The sequence below is a fragment of the Bidens hawaiensis genome, unplaced genomic scaffold (assembly GCF_021521415.1).
Source record: "Bidens hawaiensis isolate Kalapana, Puna unplaced genomic scaffold, B.hawaiensis_p1.1 tig00003653_1, whole genome shotgun sequence".
Lineage (NCBI taxonomy): Eukaryota > Viridiplantae > Streptophyta > Magnoliopsida > Asterales > Asteraceae > Bidens > Bidens hawaiensis.
In genome coordinates, this window is record NW_027491209.1 from 351,018 (window position 1) to 362,867 (window position 11,850).

At 34.7% G+C, this 11,850-nt stretch overlaps 1 pseudogene across 1 annotated transcript; it reads left to right on the top strand.

The window, feature by feature from the left end:
- The first annotated feature begins 243 nt into the window (after positions 1–243).
- LOC143624057 (glycine-rich domain-containing protein 1-like) lies at positions 244–5,182 on the top strand (annotated as a pseudogene). The gene is made up of 8 exons (XR_013152030.1): positions 244–411; positions 514–631; positions 721–1,001; positions 1,052–1,508; positions 3,138–3,655; positions 4,496–4,688; positions 4,774–4,929; positions 5,016–5,182. The product of XR_013152030.1 is annotated as a glycine-rich domain-containing protein 1-like (transcript).
- The last annotated feature ends 6,668 nt before the right edge of the window (positions 5,183–11,850 follow it).

The following is an 11,850-nucleotide window of genomic DNA, read 5'->3' on the forward strand; positions in this document are numbered from 1 at the left end:
TCTTAATGGATTCATATAATTATCTCCAATCGTATTACAATAATTTAGGATCAGTCTATACATATTGCAATAAGTAATTTCGGATCAGAAACATTGATGGCTTATTAACAATTGTTTTTTCTTCTTTACTTCTAAATAAATACGTGTATACAAATAAGTTTTATACTTTTCTTTTCATCCGTTTTATGGAATAATATTACATCGCCGATATTATTTTAAAACTCGATTACAGTTTTCGTAGGTGAGATTCAAAATGAATACAGAACAACAGTCAGAGTGGAATGCAGCACAGAGTATTTCAATAAGTGAAGATCTCTTGGCTGCTGCTAAACGTCAACTGCGGTTTCTTGACGCTGTAGATAGAAACCGTTGGCTTTACGAAGGCCAAGCCTTACAATGGGCAATCTATAGGTAAATCAACAAATTATTATGCGGCTTTGATGTATTATGCTTGTATAATTTATTTGATCTTCTCTTTAGGAAATGTTATAATACTGGTAAACTCAATTTCAGGTACAATGCGTGCTGGCTTCCGTTGCTTGCTAAACATTCGGAGTCTCGGATCACTGAAGGACCGTTAGCGGTTCCTCTTGATTGTGAATGGGTTTGGCATTGCCACAGACTCAATCCGGTATGATTCTTATTAACCGAAAATCTTTTGTATTCTTGACTATATGTTTTTGGAGACTAAAAACAATCTGTTCATGGTATCTTTATCAGGTTAGATACAAATCTGACTGTGAAGAGTTTTATGAAAAGATTCTTGACAACCGTAACGTTGTGTCTTCCGTTCAAGGAGTATCAAGACGGGAAACTGAAGAAATATGGAACAAACTATACCCTAATGAGCCCTATGACTTTGACATGACACGTGCTTTATCAACAGAGTTTTCTGAAGATATGTATAAAAATCAAAGCTTTTCAAAGTATGATTTCCCTTTGGCTATTGAGAGACAAAGCCCATTCTATTATCAGGTAATCATGAGTCCTTAGCATGCTTTGTTTGTATTATTTGGAGACTAATTTGTACAATTTGTTTGTTAATGATTAGGGTATCCAGACCTCATGTGAAGAGTGATCTGTTTCTTGAAGCAGCTGTTGCAAGATACAAAGGCTTTTTGTATCTCATTAGGAGAAACTGGGAGCGATCCTTAAAACGGTTTTGTGTTCCAACTTATGATATTGATCTGATGTGGCATACTCACCAGTTACACCCTGCTTCCTACTGCAAAGACCTTACTGAGTTAATTGGGAAGGTTCTAGAACATGATGACACAGATCAAAACCGAGCAAAAGGTCAGAAGCTGGACACGGGATTTTCTGAAACTACCAAACAATGGGAGGAAACTTTTGGTTCAGGGTATTGGAGGGCAGGTACAATGTATAGAGGCACTGCCCCGTCTCCTGTAACTACCACTCCTTGCATACCAGAGATTACCACTAGTAAATCTGATTCGGCTAGTGGGCTTGAGAGGTTGATTGATGGCTCTAAAATAAGTTACATGGAGGTAATTTATTTGTTTTTCATTGAAAGATTCAACATTTGTTAGATGTGGCAATATGGGCAGGTCTGGTTACGGCCAAAAGGGCCATATACAGACATGGTTGGTTCGGGGGGATTGACCTGCTAACATGTTGTTTTCATTTGAAATTATAACAAAAAAATTATTAAATACAATTAGAAGGTATACTATTTATAACTAGAAGTAATGAAGGGCAGTATCAAAAAGTTTTAGAACTAATTACAATTGAGACTTAGAAGGTTCAAAAGTAACATTTATTGCAAATAATTATATGATTAATTTGTTACTAGTAATCATACAGCCATACTTAATAATCTAGTTATTCGTAACTGTTAATGTGTCAACATGACCTGATCCAAAATACCGCTAAGATCTGTGGTGCTTTATGTTGTAGCCGTTATGTTGGTTTTCTCTAAGCAAATACAAAGTATTAACAAAAGGGTGAATCTGTTTGCACCAACGTTTTTGCCTATTCATATCAAGTGGCGTGACTTTAGTTAATATACATTTTTGCTTTATTCTTTGGCTTATATTTTAATATATAATGATTCATATAAGGACCAAATATGGTGATATGTTTATTGTTATCTACATTTCAGTGTTAACTTGATAAAAAACCGAGCCGTGCCAAATATAAAAGTTTATCGTTTGGTATATTTGATACGGCTCTGTTTTTTTTAAACTTAATACTATAATGTATATAAAAATAAGCGTATCTCAAGAACATATTCGGTTTTACATAAAACATTATATATTTGAAGTTATCAAACAAAAGTAAAAGTTACATATTCACTAAGTCACATACCTTGGTGCAATAAGCATAAAAAAACCTTGTGTAAATTGTACAAAATACCGCTAAGATCTGTAGCGCTTTATGCTGTAGTTGTTATGTTGGTTTTCTCTAAACAAACACAAAGTATTAACGAAAGGGGGAATCTGTTTGCACAAATGTTTTTGCCCTTTCATATCTGTGACTTTAGTTAATATACATTTTTGCTTTATCCTTTAGCTTATATTATAATATATAATGTTTCATAAAAGGACCAGATATGGTGATATGTTTATTGTTATCTTCATAAAAAAACCGAGCCGTGCCAAATATAAAAGTTTATCGTTTGGTATATTTGATACGGGTCTGTTTTTTTTTTACACTATTTTTTTATATAAAAATAGGCATATCTCAAGAACATATTCGGTTTACATAAAACATTATATATTTATAGTTATCAAACAAAAGTAAAAGTTACATATTAACTAAAGTCACATACCTTGGTGCAATAAGCATAAAAAACTTGGTGTAAGTTAGGATCCTTAACAAAAAATCTCAAGTGGGCCAAATTTTGCTTATTTGGACCAAAATCGCCCCTTGTTTCTATTATGTAACTTTGAGGTACAAATTTTATTTGATGTGCTTTATGGTAGCTTCTATGCTATAAATCATTTATCTCTTCTGTTACTTCCATATTAGATGAACATTCTTCTCTTTGATGTTTAATTATAAAATTTCCTTTTTCTACTTGAGAAAACATTCAAGCTTTAAGCTTTTCTTCTCTGATCCACTCACACGTCTGTTGCTTATTACTAGAGTTGGCTTAAACTGTGTTAACTTTGCAGGTCCTTTTGGAGTTTGTAGAAATTAGGAACCTACCAGAGAATTATAAGGGAAAAGTCAATATCTTGTTTAGCAAGGACCAACCCGATGGAATATTCAATGTGAAAAGGAAACTCAACATCGAATCTGAGTCAGGCCAGAAACAGGTTGCCATATATCAATGTCAACCTACCGGATATTTGGTATTTGAACTCGTGTCGCAGTCAACAAAGGTCAAAACTATTGGTTCCTGTTTTATTTCTGTGGAAGAGTTTTTTGGCCCTATCCATCAACTCTCAGTGGAAAAATGGTTGGATTTGGCTCCTAGTTCAGATACTGTTACCTCTGAACCAATCAGACTGCGAGTTGCAGCTTCGTGTACCGTGCCAATTCCCGCACCACATGTGGTTCAGATGTTACAAACGTCCCGTCCTATAACAAAATCTTGCTTTTTACCACTTCCAAGTATGCTGCGGTTGACCAAGAGTTGGAGTTATATTATAGATGCAGCTGGCGATGAGATTATTAGACTTCGAATGAGGTATTTATTATGATTTTTTTTAACTAAAATGTTTGGCACAAACCTGTTTTTGTGAAAATCAACTTTAGGCTGGGTTAGGGGTGTGTATGAAACCAGAAAAAACAGAACCCAAACAAAAACTCAGGATTTGGTGTTATGTTTTTGTAAAAAAACCGAATTTTCAGTTCGGTTTTGGTTTTGTATGTAATTACAAACGAAAAACTGAACTACGTTTATGTGCTTTCATTAGTTATTTTGGATATTAAGTAATTTATAAGAATATAATAAATTGTGTTAAACCAAATATTTTAGCCCAAATGTAGTATCATTAACTAAAAAAGAAAAAAAAATATAGGTCTAAATTCATTATTTTGGACCAATTTAATTTTTCGGCCCAAAAGTTTCAAGTCCAAACTGGATGGTTTTTCAAGAACTTAAAAACCGGAATTTTGGTTTGAGCCCAAAACCGACCCACGCAAGCCTCCAGGTTGGGTAATAGGTCAAAATGTGTTGGGCTGACCAACTAACAAATTATTTCTATAAATAAATGATGCGCTAGTTTATGATTACAAAAACAATCTTATTACAGTAAGGATCTAATTCTTTGTATAAAATGATTTAAAAGGCTTCTTTTACGTGTTCAACCAATTTGACCTGTTCTCTTTTGTATTTGAGTAATCAAACTTGTTTATAAAACAAAACTCAAATCGACTCATTCATAAATAAATGGGCCAAAATCTAGGTTAGAAAGATACTATTAATATCTGTTTATACTACTTTTCATTTAATGTTTTAATTTCCGTGACACTATTATATGGTTGAAGATACATGAAAAAAAATCTAATTTAGTTCGGTTGACAGGGGGTTAAAAAGAGCAAAAAGTACAGACAATAACTCTAGTAAAGAGATACTAGGTTTCACAACAGCAGGAAAAACGGTTGTTGTGGGTCAACGTATAGGGCAAGAATGGTCCTTACTGGATTCCTTATGGTCCCTTAAGCCCGAGAACAGCAACAATAAAGAGTCTGCCTTCCTGCTCACGGGCCCACACATGGTGAGCATTGTTTGTGTTAATCAATCATATCTACATTTACATATCTTATACCTATTTATGATTATTATTATTATTATGATGCAAGGTTAAACTCATTACTGGTAGAAAGCTCGATTATGAACCAAAACACGTTCATAAGCAAACAGACGAACATGATTTCATGACAGCAGTCGAGTTCTCGGCTGAACATTCATATGGGAAATCTGTAGGACTGATTGACCTAAAGTCTGGACTTTTAACGGTACGTTTCATCTTCTCAGTTTTTAACTATTTTAAGACTTGTGGACTTGCTAATAATAATTACATGCTCTGTTTCTGTTTTCTCAGTTGCAAGAAGATTGGTTTGCATTTGTTGGAATAGTTTCAGCTTTTATAGCATCTAAACATTTACACAAAGGAAGAATATAATGAGATTGGTTTTAAGTTTGTATAGTCATTTAACTTTTTCTTTGCATGCTGTTCATAGCTTTCTTTTTTTCCAATAGACGCCTTACAAATTCTAATAAACAGCGGTTTTTGAAATATGTAAGCAGTAGGCATTTGATTATTTAAAAATGTAAAGTTTGTGTGTTTGATGCAGAATAAGGTTTTTTATTATATTTTATGTATAAAGATGATAATGCATTAGTATTTTGTTTACAGTTTTATTAGCGAAGAATATCATGAGTTGATTTGTTATCTAAGAGACTTGGAGTGTTTATTCATGCTTGTCAAGATCCCAGTCTTGATTTCCAATAAAGTGTGGAACTAATCGAAAGGATTGCGATTAAACTAGTCGGTTACTGGATAAAAACTGCACCCTGATTCACTGCTTCACCTCCTGCGAATAGTCTTCAGCTAGGGGATTTAGGCGAGAACCAAGCATTACTTCATTTAGCTCCATAGATGAGCCTGATTTGACCCGTGTTCTTTTACAAGTATAAACCGTAACAGGGTTTGTATCATTACTTCTGTCCCAGTAATAAGACTTTTCCTTAAGTTGAAACGAAGGGAACTACACGGCTGCTGAGTCATAATTCTCCTAAGTAGCTTCTTCAGCTAGTTGATTACCACCAAGATTCCAGTAATTCCAGCACTAAATGCCCAGCTATGGTACCAATCAATAATTGAGCACTGAGTTGGGTTTCAGGTCTATCTCAGAGTCGTTGGTGATCGGCTAATGGACGATGGGAGCTGAAAGTGGGCTGGCTTGAGCATGGATACAGGCTCTTCAACATAAGGGATAAGAGGAGGGTCATGCCCATAAGCGTCTTTTTGTATCTCATTTGGACAAACCGAGAGCAATCCATATAACAGTTTGTGTTCCAATTTATGATGCTGATCTGATGTTCCAACTTTCAGATCTATGTTTTTTCACGATACAACATGCATTTGTTGACTAAAGTTTAGTCTCAATATCATCACCTCCAGGTCGTGTTTCGTCAAGTTCAACATGTGGTTTGTACCTTGGACTTCTTCTTTTAACATTACAGTTTAAAGCCAAATATAGTCAAACGAAAGTGTTATGATTTATGAAAAGAAAACCACGAAAAATATATTATTTTACATGGGAATAGTCATGAACCGGTTCTACTAGATGGTCCGATATCAGGCCTCATGTGTTGTGAAACCGGGTTAAAAGCCCAAATAAAGGAATGTCCCGGTTGGTCAAAATATTGAGACTTGTAATTATCTGATTGTTATGTCTAAATTCTAAGCCTACAACGAGTTTTATAATATAGAGTAACGTACAACTCTTCTAATATAGAGTAACGTACAACTCTTCCCACATTATGAGTTTTATGAATCTTTCGATCACGACTTCTACGCAATAAGTCCCTCTGGATATTGTATGCCTTCGTAAAGGGTCCATTGGCTTAATGACGATCAACCTAGGCCATTTAGTGGCTCATGTGAGCAACGCACAAGCAGCGGCGGCCCTGAGAATTCATGTGCCCCGGCCGAGTCGGAAAAATAGCTAGCTAAAGTTATTTTTTTAAGCGTTAACGAACTAAATAACGAATACTATTTTTTTTAAACGACGATTAAAGTTATAGTAATAAACATAACAATTGGCAAAATAAGGGTATTCTAAAAATCATATATATAATATCGGGAATTTTTAATATTATTGTGCCCCTAAAAAAGTGTGCCCCGGTCAGGCCCCCACATCGCCCACCCTCAGAGCCTCCTCTGCGCACAAGTATGTTAAGGGAACTCACTTGTCTAGTTCCATCTGTAAGGAACAAAATTTAATAGAATATAAAACAACCAATACCCAACCCTCTCCCTCTCCAAAGCATCGATTGTTAATGATTTTAGTGTAATTGGGGATTAACTTATTGATCAAGTTAATTGTAATATGTATCTAAATAAGTCGGGTGCGAAGTGCACACTTATTTGATCTTATTATAATTGGAACTTAGGGGTGAAACCCCTAACTCATGGGGGTTCCAAGGGGACAACGCCCCTGGTAGCAGGTCAGCTTGGAAAATTTTTATTTTGAACATATGTTTCTTTATTAAAAACGTATTAGAAAATTAATTAATTTTCTTTACAAAGTTTAATAAAATAAAAGGAGCGTATTTTCATTTATTAGTTAGATAACTGTTATGATAACTACAAAGCAGTTATCATTATCACTGTTTTTCAAACCCTAATATAACGTAGTTTGATCATATGATACGTTCTCTAGTCATAAACTCTCTCATTCTCCATACTGATTCTTGTACTCATTCTAAGTTTTATTCGGTCAAAACATTTGAGAACCAACAAATAGTTTTGATCTGAAAGTGTTTCACGACTCTCAGATTTTTCTAAGATATACGATTGCAAAAATCCCCAACATCGATTGTTCGTCCAGCCCTAGCTCCCGTCGTTGGCAATAATTTTTCCGGCCTCCCCTACTCATAACCTTTATTTCCTACCCACGCCACAACCATCCCCCTTTTCTCCCTTAGAAATCAAATTTAAACTTACGAAATTAAATAGTTATATTCCCTCTAATTATATTAATCTTTCTATAATATAAGGATATATCCTTTATTAAAATACCGAGAATTTTATATACGATTTTCATTGAAAAATTGGTTAAAACTTAACCGTAACTTTACTTTTTTTTAAAAAAAAGTATCTACATAATTCAGTAATATAAATTAATATAAGTAAGATATGACCAAATCATTAAAACTTAAAGTGTGGTTAGATATTTAGGGAGACAAATTACTATGTTGAAGTGATGGTGCTTCAAGGGTACAAATATAAATTAAGGATCCCCGTCAATTCACATTTTGGACCATGTCACTCTTTCATCACCTTAGTCAGCATGTACTACTAAAGAGAGACAAAGATTCTTCATAACTGCATGCATAGTCGTATTGTCATTTTCACTTTATTCTAATAAAATAGATATAATGTTTATTTAGGCTATTTGTTGTGGTTAACCCCAACCACTATATCAACACTTTTGGGGCGTCAAACACATGCCCAGGGACGAGGCGTGAGTGGGTTAACGAGAGCGAAAGGGAAAGACGATGTGACAACCAATCAAAATATCCATTTAGAGGTGGGCGCCAGCCCACAAGTAATGGTCTTAGAAGTTACAATCTATGACGTCCTTATTAAATGGATCGTGAAAAACGAAACGTAGCATCATATGTTAAAACACAATGTCTGGCAAGACGATAAGCATGTCTAGAAAATAAAGACGTGTTATAAGATAAAAAGAAGATACAATAAACACATAAGGTTCACGCGTTTAGATGATGAAACATGCTTTTAGACTTATGTAGTTAGTAATCAATTAATCATATATCTATTAAAGAGTGTCTTGAGATTGCGTTTTCCAAATAGTCTTTTAGCATTTATAACTCTAGATGAAAAAAATAAAAATTGATTATTTGTTTATTTCATACCCACATAAGCATTTGTTTTATAACTTTAAAACTTTATTGATGATAAATTAATTCAAGTATAATAATAAATAATAATGACAATAATGCAACAAATTGGCAAAAGATTAGAACCGGGTAACTGTAATTGAACCACTAAACACATAAACCACAAAAATTTGTAATCCAAACAAAAGAAAACCAAAACGATATCAAGTTTATCAACAAAAGATATACCATTTCTTTCATTATTATTCATTCCCTTAATTCAAGCATCAAGGTGGGCCCCAGGAACGAACTTAGATTCATGATTACACGTGGCGTTCATCATCGCCGTAGAAAACCGCGGCCTCACCCCTCGTCCCATCATAACTCAGTGGACTCCCACTCATTGGAATATTCGCCCCATCTTGAACCCCTGAGGGCATAACCGGAATAAAACTATAAACCACCGGCTGCTCCCGGTTCCCACCCGGCACATAACCATACACCACCGGCTGTTCCCGGTTTCCCATTCTCTGCGGTCCAGCCTGGAAATAACCGCTTGACGTCTGGTACACAACCGGCGTCACGTAGCTGCCACGTGTCACCGTACCGTTATCCGGTGCCGGAATTTGCTGAATCACCACCGCATTCTCCTGTTTTCCGGTGACTGAATCCGTAGCTTCCGAACTGTTGTTTGAATACTCCTTATCGAATCCGAACAGAAAGTCCGGATTCACGGACCGCAATGCGACCGGAGTGGTGGCCGTAACCGTCGCCGGAAAGAAAACGAACAGACGTAGCCTCGCCGGAGCGGCGGAGACGCGGCGGAGGAGATCGTACTCCGTAAACATGTTATCGACGTCTTCGTCGTCGAAGACTGAAACCAGAGCGTCGAGATCTTGTCCAGGTAACTTATACTTGAATCGGATTTCGGAATTGGACTCGCACAGTGCGTTCAATTTGGAGATGAGGTTTGAGAAATTGATGCCGCGATCGACGGTGAGGATCTTCGTATCGCCGCCGACGTACGAGAGTTTACGGTCGTGAGGACGGTGGTGGATTTTGCCGCCATAACTGCACATCAATTTCACTTTCTCCATTGAATTGAACGAATGAATTAGGGGTTTCGTTAGGGTATTGTTTTGCATGTTGTTGTTATAATAAGTTATAACAAAATGTCAGTGTTAATAATCAGTTGTGATCGTGACCGTCCATTGTGATCTGGAAATGTAACGTAACAACGTGGGTGGGGTCCACACGGGGTTGAGGTGGGGTGGGGTGGGGCCGTGACTAAAAGACTGGTCTGCCATGCTGACCAATTTTGACTTGCTTTATATAATTTAGATGGTCTTTTTCTAATCCTTAACGAATTTATTGGTTGTGAATTGTATCTAATTGTGTGCAATATAATATTGTCAGAAACAATTTGCATGTAGTTACTGTTCGTCATCATTGCTTTTATTTTATTTACTTTTTCCATCTTTAAATCCTTTTTAAGTTTTTTTCATCCCAACCATTTAATAAGCATTAAAGTTTTATTTGCCATATTATAAATGAAGTTATAATGTATTATGTGCCATAAATAAATGAAGGTAATTAATATATAGGTTCCAAGAGAATGAATTAGTTGACACTAATTTTTTAGTTTTTGCGTAAGTGTACTTAGGCCTTCTAGTCTAATAATATGAATATGAGTTGATGGCTAAGGCTTGAAATTGTTATAATCTCATGTTTAAAGTCTTATTATTTCCTCATAGTTTTGGGTTTCTTCTTTGATGAGGTTTCTGAATGAGTATCAAAATCAATATCGATGTTTGACATGTCATCTTTGGAGGTTCACCCGAGTATGATATAGTTCAAACGTTTAACAAAAATGTACACGTGTATTTTTTGAGAAAAAAAGAAAAAAAAAAGAAATAAAATAATAAGAAAAAAGTAAACAAACTAGAACAAGCATTTATGTATAACTTTAAATTTTAATAAATCAATGAAATAGAGCTATATGCATTTTTTTTTATCAATTTTAAACTTTATAATTTAACTAAAAATTAAATCTATAACATTTAATAATCTTCTAAAAACTTCTCAAATCTTATTTTCTACTAGCTTGGTGCCCGCGCGATGCGGCGAGGTACACGCTCAAACACGATATCGAACGCATAAGCGGTGACCTCACTATAGTACGCACGTAGTCTGACTATAGTATGCATGTAATGCTGCGTCGTACGTGCAACCATTCGTCAGTGAAAGAATAACTCGGTCTGAAACATGTTATTTTTTAAATTCTTAAAAGTATAGCAATACCATACTCAAATTAAAGATAATAAAATGCTCGTTTTTATGGCGTAATTTTTTTTTACAAAGATATTAACATGTATAAAAGTTATGGTCGTTAAAACTTTGTGGGGTTTTTGGTTTAGAACAAGGGGGTTAATATGTAACTATTTAGTAAGTTAACAAAACTTAAGGGAACTTACCCTTAAGTTTAAGGACCATAATTGTAAGTATGTTTCAAACTAAATTGTTAAAACTTTAACGTACATGATAGTAAGCAAAGACTATACTACCCCTAGAATTTCAAAATTGATTGCATTAGTGATTATACTTTAAGCAATAGTGATTGTACCTTTTAAAATTTAAGAGGTCCTTCACTCATGCATTATATATAGTATAGATATATATCTCTATTTAATTAGAACATATCTCTTTGTTTATTTTTTTCTTTTTCCACTCATAAGTCATAACCACCATAGACATTATATATAGAGAATAAATAGTGAATCTACATTTTTAAAGAATCAATGTAGCTTTACTTAATGTTTTAAAAACCGGTATTTTACTTGTATCAGATTGGGTTAAAAAATGGTACAACCGGTTGAACTGGGTTATATCGGGAGGTTCAACTGTTTGAATAGTTTACCTTATAATTTCCTATAAATGTAACTTCAATATAAAAATAACCCAAAACTAAATGATTCCATAACAAAAAATAATCCAAAATTTAATCCATATTAAAAAAAATAATGAAAAAGCACTCAATTTAAAAAAAATGGTCATAAAGTTTACACGTTTGAATGTTAATTGTTGTGTTAAAAATAATTTTGGAAAATATGGGCCGCAAAAATAAAAAATTTTACGGGCTTAAACGGTTTGCCGGTAAAAACCGGTATTTTAGACAAAAACCGCCGGTACGATGTTCTAGCAAACCGGTGAAAAATACCGGACTCAAAGTATCAGCCAGCTGTGCAATATCCGGTTTAACCGGTTCAACCGGTCGGTTTGAACCGGTTTTTAAAACATTGGCTTTA